The sequence below is a fragment of the Eumetopias jubatus genome, unplaced genomic scaffold, assembly GCF_037043125.1.
Source record: "Eumetopias jubatus isolate StellerSeaLion01/CBP00866 unplaced genomic scaffold, mEumJub1_p1.0 scaffold_7, whole genome shotgun sequence".
Lineage (NCBI taxonomy): Eukaryota > Metazoa > Chordata > Mammalia > Carnivora > Otariidae > Eumetopias > Eumetopias jubatus.
Genome location: NW_028274813.1, coordinates 109,215,639 through 109,238,392, shown reverse-complemented (window position 1 = coordinate 109,238,392; position 22,754 = coordinate 109,215,639). Strand labels below are relative to the sequence as shown.

Here is a 22,754-nt window from a genome sequence, read left to right as displayed (position 1 = left end):
CGGAGGGGTTTACTGGCTGCCAGGGACAAACAGCCACTGAGTGGAGTCCAGCTGAGGCCGGGCTGACTCGTTGGCACTGTGTTGCCCCCAGAGCAGTCCAAATGGAGGAGATGGACCAGGAGGAGCTGAGGGGGTGGAGGGAAGGCAGGGTCAGCCGAGGGGATGGAGGGGGTGGGCTGGGGAGAAGCCAGAGGGCTGAGCTGGGGGGACTGGTGAGTCCGATGCTTAGCAGTACCTCAGTTTCCCTAGTGAGCCTCACTTTCCTCCTGACAATTTTTACCAACCCGACTGTGGCATGAAGCTGATCCTTGGAGACAGGGAAGCTGGTAGCCAAGGAGAAAGTGAGCGACCTCTCTTCTCCTTATATCCATTTTGGGGCTTAGGGCTTTATCACGTAAATGTGGAGGGATACAATTCAGTCCATCGCACCAACCAAGGAAGGAATTTAATAACATCATAGGAGGCTCCTGCCGTTAGCATTCCTCTCCAGCAAACCTAGCAAAGGCGGCACTTCCCTTGCTCCACTTGGGAACCCTTATAGAGTAGTTTTGCTCTCTGAAGCCTTTCTGCAGAAGAAGGCCCTGCGAGGGATTGGAGAAGCATGGGCCCCCCTGATTTGCGGGGGAGAACATTGCCTGGGAGCCCCTGCCTTCTCATGTCCTCCCCCTGCTGTGAGGCCTTACACCCACCCCCTCTCTGGGTTTTGATTCTGCCATCTGCAACATGAGCGGGGAGAGGACATGGATGAGTCCTAAGACCCCCCTCACTCTCGCTTTACCTATCCACAGGGATGACTGGGGCAACTTTACCTATCCACAGGGAAAAGCAGTCTTGCGGAGTCAAAAGTAGAGCAAATCAGGCTAACGAAGAATGCCAGCTTCACTGCAACTCTGCTAAGACACCTCAGACAAATGACTTAACCTCTGAATTTCCCCTTCTCCATCTGGACATTGGGGTTATAGCATTACCTCCTTCGTGGGATTTCCAGAATCCCTGGGATAGATTGCATTCTCCACCCCTTCCTGTGCCCTTAGCCTTTGCTCATGACTTTGTAATTCTTCTCGCGATAAAGACATGGAGTCCATCCCCCTCTTTGATTCAGAGTTAGGCCATGTCACCTTTCGGCTAATGGGATGTCAGCAAATTTAAGGCACGCAGAGGCTTAGGAGAACACTTGAGTGATTGGTGTCCTTGCTTCTGCACCCCACCGTTGCCATGAGAATATGCCTGAGCTAACCTGCTAGAGGACAAGAAACCTGTGGAGTGGAGTCGAGTTGCCCCAGTCGTCCCAGAGGAGGCCAGCCAACTTCTCCCCACACCTTCACAGAGCTCAGCCGAGGCCAGAGGAGCTCCCAACTGACTCCATAAATTAAGGAGCTAAATTGTTTTAAGCCACCGAGTTTGGAATGGCTTGTTGGGCACCTACTAGCAATCCATAGCTGACACCCATCACAAGGTAGCGTGCGATTGGTGCCCAGGGCGTGTTTCAACCTCCACCGTCCCGCTTACCCCCATCCCTTCAGACGCCCACATACTTCTCACCGAGATAGCTGGGAGCTGTCAGTCATGGTCTTGGTGGGGATGCTGGGCTTCCATCTCATTGTTACTCCCGCCTCAGATTGATTACAGACGCTGACTGCTCAATTTTGATTAAATACTAAATCATAAGCTGCTTACAAAATGCCTGCAAAAAGCTGACATTTATGAAGTCCAATAAACTACTTGTAAGAACAGGAGTGCTAGATTGGGAGAAAAAAAATAAAATCTTCATCCAAACAAACATCGGTTGACAGCAGACAGATGGTCAGAATCCCTTACTTGTAAACTAGAAAAATTAAGATTTGGCAAGGGTTGTCTGAAAATAACTAGCAAACATCAAAGTTTCCCCTTTCTATGCTGGTGTTTTTCTGGGCCCGACTTCAATATTTGCACAGGCTACTGCACGGAAAAGGTGTTGCAGGCCTCCGCGTCGCTGGCAAGGGAAGGCTAAGACATACCAGCAACGATTTATAGGAAGCGAGGTTGCCAACATCCCAAAGAGTGAGCGCTTAACAGCCAGCAACTGCACATTCCCATAAATCCCCAGAACTCAGCATCGGGCCTTCCCTTAATCTGCTGAGGTGGGAGGCAAAGGGAAGGCAGAATTTTCTAACTTGATTTTCCACTCGGATCAGTTTTCACAGGGGTGACTGTGAGTTAATCTTATGGGGCCTTCAGCGATCTTAATAGAAATGGAATCCAGCCTTAAAACCACAGGGCAGGGCTCTCCTCACCTTTGTTAAATCAAGGAATGCGAGTGCTAAGAGGGGCTTTGGCTCAGGCCCAAACAAGCCCCGTAGGTCCTGAAGAAACACAGGCTTTGACTGCCCTGGTTCTCATTTTTTTCCTGGCCTCTCCACAACCTCCGAAGGGCTCAGAGAGTGAGCGTGTGTACAATGAGGAGGGCTTGTGTGCTCTTTTGGTTTTGCACTGGGATCAGCATAGTTCCAAAGATGGCCCATGTGCTGCCCCTTGATGGCACTGTCCCTGCTGCCTCAGGTATGTGGCTGGCACACAAGAACATGACCTCACGCATCACAGAATTCGGGGCCCCTGCTAGGAGAGCAGTATCTCGTGGTGGAAAAGATTGTAGATAGACATCGGGCCCAGGAACCAGACTCCCAACCATCTCTGCCTCCTTCTGGCTTCACGCACGGGACCTTCAGTCATGCTGAGCCTCAGGCTCCCCACCCTCCAACCAGGGGAAACCACACGTACTTGGCAAGGTTATTGAAGGGTGATATGGACAAGATGCGAAAGAGACAAACTCAGAAGCAGATCGTTACGATGTATGGTGAGGGCAACGACGAAGTTATGCCCGGGGCATTACCGGAGCATAGAGAACACCTGGTCTACTAGGAAATGATGCCTGAGCTGTCTTCAAGGTTGAATAAGAATTAACCAGCAGAGGGGCGCCTGGGTGGCTCAGTCATTAAGTGTCTGCCTTCAGCTCAGGTCATGATCCCAGCGTCCTGGGATCGAGCCCCACGTCGGGCTCCCTGCTCAGCGGGGAGCCTGCTTCTCCCTCTCCTACTCCCCCTGCTTCTGTTCCCTCTCTCGCTGTCAAATAAATAAATAAATTCTTTATAAAAAAAGAATTAACCAGCAGAAAAGGATAGGAAAGAACATTCCAGAAAAAGCAAATCATTGCCAATCAGCTTCTGTTTGAACCCTCCAGTAATGGGTGTTTGATGGGTATTCTATTTGAACCTCTTGAGTAACTCACAGCCTACCGAAGAATCCATTCTAGCTAAGAAAGCTCAGGCTCTTGGAAAATCCTATCTTATGAAGAATCTCTCTGTGGCTTCCAGTTATTGGCCTTATCCCCGACAGGGTGTATAACTGAAGGTGGCTCTTGTGTTTTTACCTCTTTGGGTAATAAGGTCCAGCCCTATCAGACATTGCTTGCTCATCAGGGAGTAGAGTCTGAACCCTGCTTTCCCTACTGGTGTCATGGCCCACCGTTCCAGGAGAACAGGAGTCAGAGTCCCAGAGATGCTCAATGAACCCAGCTGGGGAATAAGTGAGCCCGGGATTGGAGCCAGACTTTAGGGTAGAGGGCCCAGCTCAAGGTGGAGGGTCTAGGCTCAGCTCAGCTTCCTTCCACGGGCCCAACACAACCGCAGTCTGAAGCCCTGAGTGGCAAACAGAATGCATGACTTCTTGAGGTCGATGTCGAAGAGGAAGGGAGGCCGGCCGTGGGTGGATGCGTGAAGAGGCCTGCCTGGCCCTGTAGACGGTGCTCCAAGCGGTGTCATGGAGATGGAGGAGGCAAACCAGTGTGACTTAAGGGGTCCTCGAAACAATGGCCAGACCTAAACCCCGCCCCTGTGGCCAGCGGGACTCCCCCAGGAGTTGTCCCTTCATGCAATACAGGAACAGATCTCCCCAGCTGAGCCAACATGGTACCTCCTCCTTCAGACGATGGAAATTCTAGCGCCTCCCTCTGAGGGCTCACCGAGATGAGTTAATCAAAGTAAAAACACTTAGAGCGGCACCTGGCACATAGCACTATATACATGTTAACATGATTATTATCATCATCATTATCATTATTCCAAGTACTCAATAAGTGAGTATAGCAAAAAATAAAATAAAATAAAATAAAATAAAATCGCCGTGTGTGATAGGCCTACAGTTTGCTTATGTACCTGGTACCTGGAAAACACTGTGAAAGCTAGAACTCTGTAGAAAGGCAAGGTCTGTCCTCGCCTCCCAGGACGCTTGCCTCAGTGGCAACGTGATGGCAGCAACCACCTCTTCTTTGCCTCCCCCAGGAGTTGCTCATGGTCACTTCAAGCAGAGAGATGAAGGAGCAAAGCTTGGGGCCAGGTGACTTCCGCTCAAAGCCCAGCTCGGCCTGGCTCTCCAGGCGCTGCCCCTCCCGGGCGAAGCGACCACCGGTGGACACAGCCACAATATTTAAACTCTTCCATACTGCGATTCACCTTCCAAATCCCTCAGTAACGTTTCCTAATTAATCACTCTGTGTACTGCATTCTAAATTAATTAAATTAAAAGTCATTAAATCCAGGAAATTGAAATTAGTCTAATTAGATTAGAGGCACATCCACTGACTGTGGTGAGGGGTATCATGTAAATTGGCCAATTTCAGGGTAGAAAAGATAAACTCAGATTACAGACACGCTGTGAAGAGGGAGAGGCGAGCCTTCCAGAGAATGAGTGGAGGTCAATGCAACACTGTTAGCCACAAGAGTAACCACCACAGCCGAAGGGCGACCCTGAGCCCAGCCTGCCTAGTGAGTCCTCACAAAATCCCTCTGAGGTAGGTGCTATCGTCATCCCTGCCTGAAAGATGGGACAGCAGGGGCTGTGCTGTGTGGAGGACCTTGGTAGAGGCCCATGTGGTTTGACCCCAGGGGCCCCTGCTCGCCCTTTCCCACCAGCCTCCAGGATCGGGGTGCCGAAATGGCTCTGGGGGCTGGACAAAGGACAGCGTTGGATGGTGACCCCACATACATGAGCCAGCACAGTCTGGTACCGTCCAGTATGACGCTCCCTCTCAGACTTTTACCCTCCCGTGAGGCACACAGTGGGAAATGTTCATGTGCCCACTATGTGCAAGGGTCATCCGGGTCAGACTGTGGCTGTCAAGAACTGTGAGGCATCCAAGATTTACCCTACTCCCAAGCTAACAAGCTAGCTCACCATACTCTCCCTCTTCACAGACAAAAGACTTCATTCCTCACAAAAATAGCAAGAGCCAGAATAGGAGCATTTTCTTGCCTTGGTTCCCCAAGCCCCAGATCCCACAAGCAACATGGAAAGGGCCAGATGATGCTGCACACAACCGATTGCATTATAGGAGAGAAACCGCAAGGTTCGGGAGGTGAATCTTGTATCAGGAGCAGTGAGACGGCCTGCCCAGTACCCCAGAGAGGAACATTCTCCTGCAGGGCTATTTGCTATACAACATTCTTAAAAAAGATAGTCCAGAATAAACGCAGGCAAGTGCCTCTGCTCACAAAACGGGCAGAAACTCCAAAGGCCCGCGGAGAATTTTCGCCCAACCATATCCACCCCTTGTTTTTAGTCTCAGCTTCTGGCAAATTCTCCCTTGAGCACACCACTCCACCAGCCACGCTGATTAACGTGACCGAGAATAGAACCAAATCTGTCCTGTTAGTATCACGCAGCATTTACCAACAGGACTCCGAGGGGCAGGATGAGACCAGCCTGCAGTACTGACCTCAGCCGTGCCCTCCCCAGAGTCCTAGACCCAGCCACCCGAACAGAGGCCATAATAGTCAGGGTCTACCTGAGAAAGCCAGGGGGCTTCTGCCTTACGGTTCTGTACTGACCTTTCCACTTGGCCCAAGGCAGAGATCCAAGTAGACAGAATGCATTAGGGACTGCTCGTGCTCCACCATGCCTGCCAGGAGAAAGCACAGGGCAATTCTGTGATTTAGAACAACCCTGGTCAGTGAGCTGAGGTTGACAGGAGTGACTTCCAGGGCCCAGGGCCAGGGGATGTCAGCTAAAGCCAGGGACAAATCTCGTGCCTCCTTTTCTAAGTGGGGGAGCCCCATGATAGAGATGAGTAGACACGGGTACATGCAAGTAACAAGTCAGTTGTCTATCAGGGAAGCCCCTCCAAGTAGCTGCAGTCATCTGGGGGCTCAGTGATGTACCGGTGGTGTCTACTTAGATACTTGAAGGTCTCTTGTGATGATGACCCTAAGGTGTAGGTCACTGTGTTTTCAGAAGGGACACACGTTAATATCTGGCTTCCACACGAGAAATACAGTCCCAGGGGTGCGTACGGAGTCCCCAGAAAGAAAGTATTCTTTACAATTGTTGGGATCCCCCAAGTGGGGCCTTCATCAGTCAGGAAACACCAATTGACAGCGCCTCCAGTGGCCCCTCAATGGGTGGCCAGCCACGGGGTTCCCCATTCACTTGCAATCAGTCTAGTCTAGTCCTTGATTTGGGAGAGACCGCCTGAGGGCAGACCGTCCCAACTTGTTCTGTCTGCCCACTCCCCTAGTTGGGTAACAATCACCTGCCCCATGGGATGATTGAGCGACAGCCATGAGAATGGGGTGGGGCAGACCCCCAGAGGAGCTGACAGGTATTTTGTATGGGAGATGAAGGAGCTGGGGCCGTTCCTGCCTTTCCTATAGACTTCTCGGTAAGGTTAAGGGGAATGGGGACCAAATCATGGTCAGAACTCCCCGGTGGGGACAGCAGATCCAATAGGCCATAAATTTAAGGTACTTCAACAGTTTGGGAGAGTTGCCCCAGGGCATTTTCTTTTGCGCAGACGCCTCCAGGAGGGGTTCTGAAAGACACATCCCATTAATGCCCCTCCCTCCCCAGTTGCTCACCTCTGACCACAAATCTAAGGTACTTCCTCCCCGGGGGCGGGGTCGTTGCCCTTCTGCCACCATTCCAGCAGATAGAACATCACCCTTTTCCCAATAATCTCCTACTCATACTCCGTCCAGAAGGTTCAGGTGCAAGAGTGGCGAGAGCATTTTCATAAAGCATATAGAGACCCATTATATCCCCCACTCTGGCCTGTGTGGGCCACCGTAGGAGGACTTGGTGAGCCATGTACTCATCCAGGTGGTCACTATCCTAACGCTCCAAGGTCACGGCAACCCAACAAGAGAATCCAGGTGACCCAGCCAAAGTTAAGTTTGAACCCCGTAGATCCCCCTTTGGCTGCCCTGGGGTTGCTGTCGGGAAAGAAAGCCACATCCTGCCCAGGAAGGGTCCAGATGGAATCCTGAAGTTTCCAAAATAGATCTGAATAACCTCCCAGCCTGATCATTACTCAGGAAGCAGCCAAGGGGAGAGGCTTCCTTTCTGGGTCAGTGGTATTCGGTGTCCACACTGCCTGACTAAAGTATGTGGACCGGGGCAGGCACAGTCAGCAAAGAAGAGGGAGGGAGGGAGGGAGGGAGGGCAGGACACTAAAGGAGAGACCCAGCTCGGGCATAGCCGCATGTAACAATTGCATCTCCCGTATTCCCATCGACAGCACTGACATTCAGGTTACTTTCCAGTTTCCCCACAACAGAGGAAGGAACTCACTTTATGGACGCAAAGGTCCATCCCGATCGTTTCGGCAGCACAGAGGGAACATTTGCCCTCAAGCAGAAAGCCTCTCCCTCTATCCAGAGAGGAACCCCTGGCTGTTTTGAGATGACAGTTTTCCCATCTTCTACCCATCACAAGGTTACACCCCTCCCCAGTCCTCCTCTTGGGCAACTGGCAGCCCACTGCTCATTAGAAACAGCTGTACCCAAACAGCCCAGGCGAGCTTCCCAGGTGGCTGCCTAAGCAGGATACAAAGGTACATTCTAGACTTTCCAGAGCTAAGTATACACGGCGTATCGTTCAAGGAAGGCTCTGTGATATTAGTTTTTACAGCTGAGTTGATAAGGATGAAGCAACAGGAAAAAAAAAAATGAGGCTGACTTCCCCAGCATTCCCCACACTGCTGATGTTGCAAATGAAAAGCTGTGTAATAAGGCAGCTTGGTGTGGGCGTTAAGGTTTGCTGCCCCAGGGGGTCCCTCTGGGGCCAAGGGGCCATATCCCACCTGCCTCGTGTCCCCCCCACACACACACACCCCCCGCCAGATGCCTAGCGTGGTGCAGGCACGCTGGTGGTTAGAACAAGGGGCCTCAGTTAGTCACTAAAGCCCGCGTGGGTGCCTGGCTTTGAAGATGCCAATGGGACATGATTGGGAGCAGGTTGAAGCAGGCAGGAGCAACATGCCTCATCTCTATTAGCTCCTAACCAACAATTAGCCTGACCTTTTCCTCAGAAATTATACCAACGGCAACTCTTCCACTGCTGCTTTGCCTAATTTGCTTCACTGCTGGGGGGGAAACAAGTCCTGAAGAATAAAAGCAGCTGGTTTCTTTCGACCATCAAAGGCAGAACTGGATGCTGCGTGGTGATTTTCCAGGCAATTCAAAATTAACTTCAAATTACCAAGAGCTGACTCCCTCCCTGCCTCTCTCTCTCATGCTCGTTTGCTCGCTCTCTGCCTTTAGCCTGACTTTGTTCACAAAGCAGAACTGTTTCCAGCCTCCCTGGGCTCTGCTTTGAAGCCAGCCCATGTTTTTCCACTTCACCCGTCCATCCCTCTGGGCAGCAGTGCCCGCCCCCGCCCCCTCCAAAGGAATCAAGGAGGAGGCGCAAACACCAAGCACTTGCTTTTCCCAAGAAGAGGTTCCAGGGTGCCAACGCGCTTCCCGGCCAAAAGACGGGGTCTGGCGTGTGGTTGCTGGAGACTGTAAGGCATCGGCCAGGTAGGGTGGCCTCCGGAGCCTGCCAGGGCTCAGCGTGTCATCCCTGAGAGCGCCCCCGCTGGGGAAGGAGGCAGTGAGGAAGGGAGAGGAGGGAGGCAGAACTGCACTAGAGAGACGGAGCAGACGGGCCATCCTTTTGGGGGATGCTCATGTGGAGCCCCTAGTTCTGCTGGAGCCACTGCTGAAGCCACTCCTACAGGATGTCCTCGCTCACTGCCTCTGCCCTGCGGAGCTCACCTGCTCCCCTTCCTGCACCTTCAGACTCACTGCCTGCCCAGCCCCTGGATCCCAGGCACACCGAGCCTGCCGTCCCCCTGTTGGAGCTCTGCATGTATGAGAACCCCATCTGCAGCCCCACACAGCGAGCCGTCTGGATGAGTGTTGTCCCATGCCCCTCTTCCCTTGCCCTGTCTCCTCCCCTAAAAGTCAGCTCCATGACCAAAGGGACCGCACAACCCTCGGGTGGCCCCAGCACCTCGCCTAAGTCCTCGATGGCTTAGTCACAGAACCACACAACTGCTTGTAAATTGGATGATGGTTTCCTTCAAACGTGGCAAGCGCTTGTTTTTCCCCTTTAATAACTGAAGGAAATACACGTTAAGAACGTTTCCAACCTCATCTCTGTTCCTACTTGCCCCAAGCCTGTAGACGGAGTCACCGAATTTCCCCTCCGCGTTGGACCAAACGGCTGGACAGTTTCCGGTGCAATTAAAAATTCTGGGGAGAAGAGGCTTCTCTTTGCCACCTGCTAACTGACTCACTTGGAGAAACTGGGGCAAGCTAGGAGCTCCTGAGTTCCTCCTGCCCCGTGGTGCGTTTGGCTTTGCCATAACCAGACCAGCGAGGTCCCAGACAGCTCTGGGATCCTGAAGACCACGTCAGAACTTGGTCTCCAAAGGACACATTCCACCTCCAGGTCAAGTTGTACAAAGGGAGCTTTGATCAGTTGCAAAGAGCCCCCAGGCTGCAAGATGGGGTGCCTGGCCCTTTCAACCAGGCCAGATGGATGTCTCCACTAAGAATTTAACTAAGGCGGTCAGGGAAGGCCTAACTAAGGAGATGACATTGGAGCTGAGGCTTGAATGCAAGACCAGGCCATGGCAGGTTCTGGGGAAGGTGATTCCAGGCAGAGGGTACAGCTACTCTGGGGCAAGACTGAGCTTATTACATGCAAGGAATCCAGAGAAAGCCGGTGTGGCTAGAAGATGGTGGGCTAGGGAGAAACAGAGGTTGAGGAGGGGGCAGAAAGTGATTGCGAGGGCCCTGCATCAAGTGATAGGGAGTGCAGGCTTCAGGTTCAACAAGAAGCAGTTAGAGCACTTTACACAGGAGGGTGATATTTGGAGGTCATTCTGGCTGTGGTGGGAAGATGGGTGTCAGGGCACCCCGAGGGGGCAGGGGGGGAGTGGAGGGGGCAGAAAGACTGGTGAGGAAGCTCTTCCAGTTGGCCAAGGAAGACTTGATGGCTTGGCCCAGAGAGATGGGGATGGAGAGAAGTGGGCAGATTCAGGAGAAATGTTGGAAATGTAGCCTTTACATCCTACTGCGGGAAGGAGTGTGGAGAAGGGGGAAAGTGAAGGACCAAAGTGACTCCTGCGTTGAGCAGTGGAGTTGGATGGCGGTGCTACTTACTTACCGGGGTGGGGACTACTCAGGGAGGTCTCTAGACAAGGCTTCTAGCTCGCTGTAGGGGACCAACAGCTGGTAGCCTTTTCCATCTCCTCACTATTGTGGTGGCTACCATTGTGCTCTGCCCAGATCTCCTCTTCAGAGCCAACACACCAACCCTCTGGCTGATGGGAAGCCCACAGCTCATCCCTCATCAGAACCTGACTTAGGCCACCCGAGCTGTGGATGACCACAGCTCATCCCTCATCAGAACCTGCCTTAGCCCTCTTACGGGGGTCGGCAGCCAATGACTGGCTGAGGTGTGGACACAAGGCCCAGCCTTCTTACCTCGGTTGGAGACCATTCTGAAGGACCATCCCACTCCAGAGCCCCCTGTAGGATGGGCTGGGGCCACGTTCACAGCTGCCCGTGGATATGCTTCCCCCCCCCCCCCCCGCCGCCCAGCCCCCGGCCTGGTCGGCCTCCTCACCTCTTGATTTGTGCACACTTGCTCCCCAGTTTCTCACACAACCCTCTTGGACCCTGGTTCCAGAAAACCTAATCTAAGACAACTAGTATGATCATCATTATTATCACTAGATCATTTTTTGGGTCCCATCCAATTTGAAAACTCTCTTATGAGGAATTCTGAAATTGCTTCTCAAACTTCTCTCATGCCTATTGGCCGAAGACCCCCAGCCCCCACATCTCAGTTCACCACCAACACCCTGTCCCTTGGAAACAGCTTCCTGGCCTAGATTTGCTGAGACAATGTTCCTATTTCCTATGCCTCTGTCTGTGGAAGCATATTTGTATATGGTGCACCAAGGCAGCTGGTGTCCTGAGTGGGGGGAACAAAGGAGGAGATAGGGGTTGTCAGAACCCAGAGCGTGGCAGAGAAGTGGCAGACTCGGAGGAGGGGACGCTGGTGCTGCGTCTGAGGGGCATGCACTGTGGCTGGTTCTCAGGCGATGACAGAAAGGAGGTGAGCAGGCCCTGGATCCTACGCTAAGAAAGGGCAGGTACCCAGGGGGCTCTAAACAAGATACACCAGGGCTCATGGGGGCTCCCTGATAACCCATGCTCAGCCCCAGCCCCCACGGAGGGTGGGGAATATGAGAACAGTCACCGATAGCCCCCTTTCCTGCTCAGGCAGACTGGCTCTACGGGTAACAGCTGCAGTCACGCCCATACTGCGTTTGCAAAAAACGTGTATTTGTCTGCACACGTGTGTGCGTGTGTGATGCTCCCCTGTAACAGAAGGTGCCCTGTGCTGTAGCCGGACAGATGCAAGACCACCAGACACGACGGTATAGGTCGTACTAAGTGCAAGTAAGTGCACCCCGTCGAGAAGGCAGTGAGGGGCTGCACTCCAGCCCGCAGTTTTCTGCCCAGCCAGACACCCCGGTATGGTTTGCTTCTTCCTGGAGGCACCACCTTCTGATTCTGCTCCCCAAGCTACGTGCCCTGGCACAGGGCCATTTCTGCCCACAGCAGGTGCTTTGCTCTCATTTGCATAGAGGCCACAAGTAAACAGAAGCAAGGCGTCCCAGTTATTACACACTTGTCTCTCAGTTCCAGGTCCACCCTGCTCTTCCTACTTGGTGATGCTGGGGCAGGAACTCTGCAAACCGCACCTCTCCTTCGCTGCCCGCTTCGTGCCAGACCCGCTGCCACTGTCACTGTCATGGGGCGGGGGGGACTTGGTCTATCCCATGGGCTTCCTCTTCCAGGTAGTATTGCCCCCTCAGCCCCAGCTCATTCCTGCTCACCTCCTTTCTGTCATTCCCTGAGAACCAGCCACAGCGCATGCCCCTCAGAGGCAGCACCAGTGTCCCCTCCTCCGAGTCTGCAGCTTCTCTGCCACGCTCTGGGTTCTGACAACCCCTATCTCCTCCTTTGTTCCCCCCACTCAGGGCACCAGCTGCCTTTTTGCAGTTACTATCTTCGTGGGTCGTCAACGAGCACTCTGCCTTTCCAGTCCCTCAAACCTTGTTCCGTGGATCCTCTATGGTAGGATCCCAGGTTCAGTAACTTCCATGAGCTCTGTTTCCTGGCTGGCCACCATGGATGGCGTAGGGGATGGTAACCTCCACCCCCTTTGAGCCACTCACCATCAGATGCCCCATTTGGTTTTAGGTATTTGTTTTTTCATTCAACAAACATTTATTTCTACTATAATCCCTGTGTATAATCCCCCCATATATTATGAAGGATATCATTTTATACACACACACACATACGTAAATGCTGTTGATACCTCTGGAACATGTGTAGCACATAACCAGGAGAATACACAGAAGGACGATGGCTACACATCGTTCACTCTAGGAATTAGAGGTATGAGGCGGGGAAGAGTACTTTCCACATCACCTTCTGAGTTTTTTTAAAACAAGCCACTTCTTACTGTTCTACTTGAAAAGCTGATTACCACTCATGTGTTCAGTGCCATCTGAGTGCCAGGCGGAGGGGAGGCCCTGCAGATAGCCAGATGTTTTTACCCTCCACGACTCTCTCCCTGCTCAGCCCAGGCTGACACCGCTAACCAGCACGGCTGCATATCTGGGCTTTCTCTTCTCGTCTCAGAGTCAGGGGAACATTCTCAGAAGATCAGAAGCTGATGGCAGAATCCCCAACAGTGGTAGCAGCCCCCAAACTGTGTGACCGCGCTAAGCTGAGAGGGTGGCGAGGAGACAGGCAAGTGAGAGGGATCCTTTGCAATGTCATGTGCACGGGGTAGAAAACCGGAAGCAAAGAAAATTTGAGTAGGAAGGGACCTCAGAGCTGATAGAGGACACTCTAGTTGCAGCCCTGTGTGCAACCCAAAACCCTCGTCCCTCCCACCCCTCAAATAGGAACCATGCCGTATGAGCAGATGACCTCAACCCCAGCTCCAGGGGTGGGCCTGATTGCTCCAAACCAGCTGAGGCCCCTGCCATGGGGATTGGTTCTGGTAACAGACTTAAGCCTATCAGCTGGAAATCCTGGACTTCTGCTTAACGACGATGAGAAGTGGCACTCTTTCCAGGGGTCATGCTCAAAATCTTTAATAACCTCTAGATCAGCCTCTGACCCACTAGAGCCAGCGTAGCTTGATCAGAACAAAACTGGATCTAAGCAATCCGTTTGGTAGCTGTGCTTAACGCCCTTACACAGCTCTGCCTCCCTCTCCCTGGTCGTGAAACATGTGGCTCCGGTTGCTGCTGGCAGCCCTTTTGTGATCATGAGGCTAGCCACCCTGAAGATTAAAAGGGCTACCCAGAGGAGGGCTGAACTAAGAGCCCTGGTCAGACTATGCCAAGGACCATAGTCCTTTATTGTTTAATCCTACTTGTGTGAGGTTTCTCTACCTCATGATTGATGGTTCGGGTGGGTTGGGTGGTTGGTTTTTGCATCCTCTCATCTATTCCCTGACTTCATCCATGGTTAAACTGAGGTCCAGAGCAGGGAAACGCCTTGCTCAAACTCTTGCAGCACCAGGACCTCAAGTTTTTGTCTGGCAGCCCAGCGTGGTTCTAATAAACCATAAAACCTCTTCTACCGCACTGTCGGCAGCCGCTGGGACTCAATAAATGTTTGTTGAATAAATTAATTACTGAACATGAATGGATCAGAGGGAAGGTGCTGGCAGAAGCATGGGACAAGCAAGGGTTCGGAGTGAGGGAGGGATGACACGGAGGGGGACAAGGAGAAACACCCACGAGTTTATTCTATTTTAGTCACAGGAACACATTTGCAGTACAAAAGCCTTCGTTAAACTCTAGGCTTTCTGTGGATAAATCTCTGCTTGCCACTATGTCCAGAAAGAATAAATATCCAAAGCACAGAAAGCTTTTTGAAGTTTATTATAAAAATAACTAAGAGGGCTCTACAAAGACCTTCGCATGCCAGATCCAATCAGGGACTTGTGGTTGGGCGGTCTCGGTGTTGTGCCCTTGTTCTCGGAACAGAGGGTTTTAAAAGGCGCTCACAGAAACCATAGTTGTTCTAACCTCTGAATTCACATGCATTTAAGAAGCACAGGCCCTGTTCCTGATGGCTGAGAGTGCAGGATGGACCGTCAGAAGACCCTGGGTTCGCGTCTGCCTGTCACTCAGGAGCTTTGTGGTATCAGGCAGGATGACTGATTCTTCCCAGAACCTGAGTTTTCCTTGTACGTAAAATGGAAATAATATGAGCCCACTATAGTTGATCTCAGGGCCAGATAGCTCAACATTCAGGAATGTAGGGTTTCAGAAAAGGTATACGGTGTGTATATGAGTAGATTATGTAACACCCGCGTGTTCTCAGAAACACCCCGTAATCCAACACACTAATATTTCTGTAGGGAAACATATAAACATTTAAAGTAAATAATGAAATAATACAGTAAGTAATTAAGACCATAAATTAACCCCACATCACTTTAGCCTGGGACTTGCCACCAGGTGAGTTATAAAAATCTTTGGCTGTCGGGGATTTGGAGTTTGGGAACCGGCGCTCAAGGATCGAGGACCTGAGCCAGGGCGTACATCATCGGACTTTCAGAACTGAGATAAAGCCCCCCACCAGCACCCATTTCCGGCCGGTAATAATGGGCAAGAGCCATGCGTCCTCCGAGGCTGCAGGCTGTTTGCGGCTGGCGTCCTGTCTCCACTGCAGATGCATTTCCAGGAGTTCCCAGGGTTGCACGGACACCCAGGGTGGAATCTCCTCTGAGCCGGGGCCGAAGGAAGAGTGTGTCTGTGTGAACAGGTTCTCAGGCCAATATCTCTGGGCTAAGCCGGTCCTGAACCCGCACCCTGCAAGGCCAGCCTCGGCACCCACTCCCTCCCCCACCTCGAGCCTTAGAGGGAGAAGAGGAGCTAGGAACGTGACGCTGGGGACCCACTCCATCGTCTGCCTCTCGCTAGCTCCACACCTGTTATGAATCTGAGAGAGAAGAACCCACTTTCATTTCCCTCCAAAACACACTGGTTCTGCCCTTGACATTGCCCTCCCACGGTCCTGTAGCTAACAGCTTGGCCAGTGCTGAGAGGAGAGAAAATACCCAGCTCTGGTCCCAGGTACTGGGACTGGCCATCTGACAGGTGCAAAAAGCACCTTTGGGCCCTGCTGCTCTAGTTTACACGTCCCTGTTTTCTGATCAGGTTGAGCATCTTTCGGACACAGGTGTATTGCTCAGCCCTTTGCTACCCACTCCCCATTCAGTGGCCCGGGCCCCTTGGTTGCCCTATGGAAATGCAGCTCTCCCAGCGGATCTGACCAGCTGGAGTAGCACAGAACTCTCCCCTCCACTGTTTCGCACACCATGCTTCTGGGCACTGGGCATGAAGTGCTTGAGGAGTAATGCCCCAAGCTGCCATTCCGCCAAGGCGTCTGATGAGGCTCCATGGAAGTGGCTAATGAGACCCATTTTAAGTTTGAGGCCAAAGGTCCTCCATCACCCAGCAGGCCAGGACAAGGATGGCATGGCAGAGGGAGTGTGGCGAGCCTTGGGGAGCTGTAGCCCCACAGACACAGTGCACAGTGCGGGGCAGACTGGAGAGCCCTCCGAGGAGGTCCTTACACTCTGTTCTTCAAGCCACAGCATGTGTGCAGGCTGAGAAGTCTCCGAGCTCGGCACCAAGGTCACCCAGGCCCCCAGGTTAGACCTGTGGTGGGCCCAGGACGAGCATGAGGCACCGGAGGCACCTAGGGTGTCAAACTTAAGGCGGGGGGGCTCTCCGTTGAGGGCCAGCCTGCACCTGCACAACCTGGGAGAGAATGCCCCCTCCGAGTTCACCAGCCTGGGGCCCAGAGCAGAAGGGACAGTCCCCTCTTCTGTGAGAAGCTGAGGAAGAAGTGCTGACTGGAGCCTCTCCCTCCTTTGTGGCTTTCTGAAGTCACACCTCGGTCCGGTGGTGTCTTTGTAAAGTTCTGTGTCAGCCAGCAGGAAACAGAAACGAGCGTAGCTATTTGAAACAGAAAGGGATAGAATACCAGATTAAAAACAAAGCAAGGCCCAGGGAGGGCCTGGAGGGGCAGCGGGTTCCTGCCCCGGCATCCAGGCATGTCTGCAGACACCACAGAGCTGACCACAGGGAGCTGCTGCCTCTGGCCCAGCCAGGAAGGTGGAGAATCAGGGACTCTGTGCTCTCAGTCTGGAGATGAGAAGCTGGGGTCGCAAAGCCATGGCTACTGATTGTCTTGGCTCCAACAAGGCAGCCGCTTAGACACGGAGACGCGGCAGCCGGTGAGCCCACAAGTCCCAACCTTGCTAACCCACAGTCATGGGCTAAACGTGACAGAAAGCTGGCCTCACTTCTGCTTTCAAAGCTCAGCTTGGTGGCATCCGATTGGCAGCACCAAACTCACTCTCAGAACTCTAGATGCAAGGGAGTCTGGGAAATGTGGGCTGTTTTGTTTTGTTTTGTTTTGTTTATCCTTCCAAACTTTGGGGCTGAGAAAGATGCCCTAGAAGAAGGAGACAGTAGACGCTGAGGGCCAGACGACAATGCCCAACTTGAGTCCCCAGTTAAAAGGCCCTGCGGAGGTGAGAGAAGAGAAGCTAGGGGAGCTTGCCCTGATGATTTGAGGTGCTCAGCGTGGGCTGACCCGGGCAGGGACCACCGACAGTGCCCTGTCTCCACCAGCTGCTCACGCTGCCCTGGGAGGCCGTGGGGACTCACCGACAACCCCCTGCAGGGAGGATTAGACAGCCCAGAGCAGTGCGTGACTGACTCACACCTCCTTCCACCCCCATCCCAGACTCTGGAATGTCTTGGGCCTGGAAGTACAAACATGTGATCGATCTCAGGAATCAGCCTTCCTTGAATTGCTAGTAGTCCCGTTACTGCAACTGCGTCTAGAATCTCCTAGTGAATTTGTGTCTGCCTCAGATTTTCTCCTTTGTTTTACCTAAGTGCTTTTCCAGTATCTCCAGCACCAGGATTTGGAAATAAGTTGGCACCTGGCCTCATCATTTGCTGGAATATGTGTGGTGTCCCGGCTGTCAGCTGGAGCTCCCCGGCCAACATTAAAATCTAGATCAGTGTGGCTGAAACCATGGATCCTTGCATTATGGGGGTGCAGCGTTTCCCCTAGACTTCCCCTGGTTCCTGGGGTGCTGGGCCTGCCTCTGCCTGCAGGCCTCCCCGCTGCTGCCCCTCTGCTTCCTGCTGCTCGAGTTGCTGCCTCTGGGAAGGCCCCGTCTCCCCAGGCTGCACATGCGGCCCCCCAAAGCAGCAGCTGGGAGAGATGTCCTAATATGGTTCTATGGTTCTGAGCACACGGCATGACAAACATCCCAGAGCCACACTCATCTTTTTTTTTCTTTTCATTTAGAAAAGGGGCAAAGTAATACAGAGCCACACCCTGACTCCTTAAGAGCCCCCCTGACTCCTCCCTGCCACACCGTACATTTCCACGGGGTCTGCCACCCCCAGAAGTGCCCATCTCGCCATCTTATTTACAACTCTCTCTCTCTTTTTCTTTTTGTCTTCTGTTTTGTTTTCCTGCCCAGCCCCTTCAGAAGCAAAAGTTAAAATTTTTCCATTTTTGTTATTTGGGGGTCCAGCTGACAACTTTGCCTTCAGCGTCTCTCTCCAGTTCAGTGGCTCATCAAGGACATTTCTCAAAGACAATGCCTATTCCCCGGGGAATTTCGGTGGCAGCTGTTAGGGTAGTAAATGTTTTGCCTCGTTGCACGTGTGTACAAATTTATATATGTAGATAAATATCTTACGTATAGCCACAAAGCCATGTATCTCGATGTCTTCGTCTATAGACAAACGATACCTGAGCAGTTCTTTTGGGGGCAACGATTTAAATGATGTGCCAGTAATACTCAGATCTTCACAAAACTCTGAAATGACTTGGCCTCTCCTCTCCAGCTCCCCTTCGTCCCTTCCCCTTTACCTTTCCACAGGTGCAGGTCCAGCCCAGGTGTGCCACACCCACGTTAGGTGTAAATCACGGGAGAAACCGACAGCTGCGCCTGGCTCCATGGGCATCCTCAGGAACGCAGAGGCTGTGTCTCATAAGGGCCATGAGGTCCGGTCTCTCCCCGGCCTGTGACTTGTGTTTTTTCTAGATAAGTCGGTCAGGAAGGGGCTGTTAAATCAATCAAGCGGATGTGTCAGTGATATACTAAAGAAAGGTGTAGAGCTCCACGTCCTTCACGCACGCTGCCCCAGACTCCTGCCTTCAGACATACGTCTCTGTCAGGAGCTCTCGACCACAACGCTATCGACATTTGGGCCAGATAACTGGGCTGTCCGTGTCTCACTGGATATTGAGCAGCATCCCCGGCCTCTACCCACTTAACGATATTAGCACTCTCCATCCCCCAGCCGGGACAGCCAAAAATGTTTCCAGATATTGCCAAATGTCCCCAGGGAAGCAAAACTGACCCCTAGTTGAAAACCAGTGCTCCGGGTGACACATACTGTGTATACAGAAATGTATATATACATACAAACAATTAAATATTTATATGTCTTTAAGTTGGCCTCTGGTATAAACTTTCCATTCAATCAGCATATGCACAAAACAGAAATGTAACATATTTCTTTCCTTATCTCCTAAAAATCAAAGTCATCTGTGATAATAGTGACATTTGTGGTGATTAAATAAATATAAGCATCTTATATCTTTCTGTAAAGTTGGCACTTACCTTACCCAGCAATGACAAGTGGTCTTGGAGATCCTTAATCTATTCCCTGCGGTCCTTCCCATCATGACTCCTGACTCCTTGAGCTCTGAGAACCCAGATGGACAAATCCAGTGTCCAATACCATGTACGTTTTTCTCTCTCCAGCCATGACATCCCAGAGATCCCTGTGCAAACCAGTAAAAAAAAAGAAAAAGAAAAAGAAAAAAAAAGAAGAAGAAGAAGACAAGTCGAAGCCCAGGGAATCCCCATTACACAAGGTTACTTTCTAAATCAGCCCCAATCCAGTATATTAGACAGGAGAGGCAAGAATGTGGTGCAGTAACAAATAGCCATCTTATAGAGGCGGAAAATAAGACTTACAAAACTGAAGTGATTTCTCTACCCTGTGCAACTATTAAGTGGCAGAACTGGGGCCCTGACTCCAAAATTGGTTCTTCCTGACCCCCTGCAAGAACTTTGGAAGGCCTCGGGGAGCTGAGAATATCCCTGATGCCACAGCAGGATGATCGTACTTCCCACACCTCTGGACATGTCTTTAAATATGCCTTTGCCTTTAGGCTTGTTATTAGGATTGTTATATCAGGAACGCGAGGTGTGAAGAGAAACAGTCAACTCTTCATTTCAAAACAGGTTTTTGGTACTCAGAGCAGAGACAAGTTCTTGAAAGCTAAGGCTTTTGATTAGCAGGAACTGCTTTTAAGTTCTAAATGCCTAATTTTTAGCATCAGAAGCAAAGCTCTGAAGGTAATGGGGCATACAATGTAGAATGGAAAAAGGAAAGACCGAAGCCAGACTGCCGTCCGGTCAGAGGTTACCTATGGATATGGAAGGTGGGTGCGGGTGGGCGGGAGGCAGAGAGGAGAGCAGGACAGGGCTCTGCTGAGGTGCGAGGCTGGGAGACGGAGCCACATTCCTGAATCTTCTTGACATTCAAATCTCAGTGGGAGAGGAAATAGCAGAATCAGAGTCTCTGACAAGTTCGAGGAATAAAAAAGGAGGAGCCTTTGGATGAGAGCAAACTTTGGAGGAGGACAACTGTCTGGTGGAGGATCCCAGACATGTGGACTCAGACCGGTGCAGAGAACAGATGGGCGTCTCCATGCCTGTAGAGAAGAGCGGCGCTAACCTGAGAGGCAGGGACTCCCAGGGGACCCACAACAATAGGAAAGGATGTCCTGTGGGATCAGATAAGGACACAGTTGTGTCCCAGCCCATGTCAACAAAGAAGGGAAGAACTGTCCAAAGACCAGACTGGAGGGCAAATCTCAGTAGACACCAGAGGAAACAGATGGTGACAAGTGTGCCTTACCAGGGCAAGGATGCAGCAATGGATGACAGTGGGGATGGAGAACCACATGTCCAGCAAATATCCAGAGACTCGTTCTGATTGGCCCAGCTGGTGTCACATGGCCAAGCCCACTGAACTAATCACTGTGGCCAGAGGAGGCTTGTTCTGTACATCCAGTTGGTTGAGGCTTGCTCTGTACATCCGCTCCAAGAGCCGTGGCTGAGTCTCAACCAGACCCGTGCACCAAAGTGAGGGAGGGTAGAACCCTAAATAAAATTGGGGCTGTTATTAGATGGAGAAATGGGTGCTAGAGAGATGAACGAATTTCCATGAAAGAAGGTATTTGAAAGAAGTCTCAGGGGGAGGCAAGTATTATGGTTGCTTAGTAAGCCTGCGTTCTCAGTGTCCTCCTTGGGTTCACATTATCCCTAAGGGGAGCAGGTGCTTTACTCCATTTTCCCTTGGAACACTGAGACATACAATGGAGAAGTAGATCTATCTGTCAGATTGGCCCAGATGAGATGTTGTATTCAACTGCAGGCCAATTTCCCCTTGAAGACCAGCCAGATGAGGACAGACTTATCCTGGGTGCATGCGGACTCTGACACCAACCCGCCAGGACCTCACACAGGAAGGCTTTGGTTGGGAGACAGGACAGGAGGCCTGTTTCAGTCAGGGCTGAGGCTGTCATGTCTGATCTTGGGGAAGCCAGCTCTGTGGCCACAAGAGGAAAGAGAAAAGGCAGTGGGGTAGTGCCCACATCTCTCTCTCCTGATTGCCTGGGCTCATGCTCATTGGTCACCTAGCCAGTGTCCTAATCACCGACGCTCACGGAAATGAGCAAAATTGCCCAAGGACGCATTACTCTTACGAGAACCATGGTTCGAACCCATAGTTATGTGGTTCTTTCCACAGCTGCTATTGCCTGGGGCATCATCCAGCCCCGGAATCTCAACCCTACTCAATTTTATGGAATGCTGTAGGGATGCCCCCTCACCCCACGCAGATGAGGAACAGGAAGCTATGGCAGGCTGCCCAGTGTCACACAGCAGAGTGGTAGAGCCAGCTGGTCCCAGGAGAACCCAGTTCTTCTCCTGCATGGCCCGGCGCTCTGTCCTTTGCCGATGACTTGTCCAGCATCCCGGGCCCTGCATCCTACATGGGCCAACCATCTAGGGTACCGGTCTGGAAGCAGACATGAAGCCACAAGCCAGGTGTTGGCCTTTCTATGTCCCCATCACAGTGCCAGATCCCACGGCTGACACACACATATCTGAATGTACTTCTTGGAAGAATGAACCCGGTCTCCATCCTCTTGACCCAAAGTGTGGTCTATGGACCAGCAGCGTCAGCATCCCCTGGCCCCTTTTAAAAATGCAACATCTCAGGTCCTTCCCAGAATCAGAATCTTTATTTTGACAAGATCCCCAGGGGATTCTTCTGCATATTTCAGTTTGAGAAGTGCTGATCTGCACACCTTCTGAGCACTGGGACTTTTGCCAGCCTCCGAGGTTTCTGACTCACAGAATGTTCCTGCACTTTGTTGCTGCCATAAATACCCTCCTGACTGCCCCAGTGGGTTTACACTGGACGGTTCCCAGAAACACCAGGGCCCTGTGTACATGAAGATGCTACTGACTTTCCAGTTTCCAAGGAAGGGAGTTCGAAAAGCCACGGTCCTTTGTTGTCATCAATGGCCAGAAAAGGAGGCCCACAGAGGCATCTTGAATGTTCCCGCTTCTGATCCGCCCTCATCTCCTGACTGACGCCTGCTTGCCTTTCCCCTAAATACTGTGTTTGTAAACAAACCCACGTGTGAACCTATCAGGGAAGTTCGGGCAGGAGCCCTGCATTTGCTGGGACCCGGCATCTGTCTTTTTATGAAAGGCTGCCCTCCTAGATAGAGACCTGCCTTCCCACTTTCACTCTGGTTCTCCTCCCCCAGTGCAATTTCGGTTTGTGTGTGTGTGTGTGTGTGTGTGTGTGTTTAAGATTTTATTTATTTATTTGAGAGAGAGAATGAGAAATAGAGAGCATGAGAGGAAAGAGGGTCAGAGGGAGAAGCAGACTCCCTGCTGAGCAGGGAGCCCGACACGGGACTCAATCCCGGGACTCCAGGATCATGACCTGAGCCGAAGGCAGTCGCTTAACCAACTGAGCCACCCAGGCGCCCCTGTGTGTTTTTTTTTTTTTAAACCGATATCAGTCCCCATTTTTCGGTAAATGTAAAATCCTTGTTTCTCTTCTCTTTCCTCCTTCTCGACTGAGTTTCTAACAACTGGTACACACATATGATGGAGAATAGCTGGTATCAGTCATATAAAATCTTGGCGAAAAATATGAAAGAAAATAGAAAAACTTTAATCGTCTCACTGTTTAGCACAAAACTCCAATG

The 22,754-nt window shown here is 51.7% G+C and overlaps 1 long non-coding RNA gene across 3 annotated transcripts in view; it reads right to left on the bottom strand.

Moving 5' to 3' along the window:
• Window positions 1-14,162: 14,162 nt before the first annotated feature.
• Window positions 14,163-22,754, bottom strand: part of LOC114206503 (uncharacterized) — a 44,986-nt gene continuing 36,394 nt past the window's right edge. For all 3 annotated transcript variants that reach the window (XR_003608644.1, XR_003608646.1, XR_003608645.1), the window contains 4 exons: window positions 20,381-20,625; window positions 19,072-19,235; window positions 18,315-18,509; window positions 14,163-16,369 (listed from right to left, as the gene is read on the bottom strand). This is a non-coding gene — a long non-coding RNA (uncharacterized LOC114206503). The remainder of the gene's footprint in view (window positions 16,370-18,314; window positions 18,510-19,071; window positions 19,236-20,380; window positions 20,626-22,754) is intronic.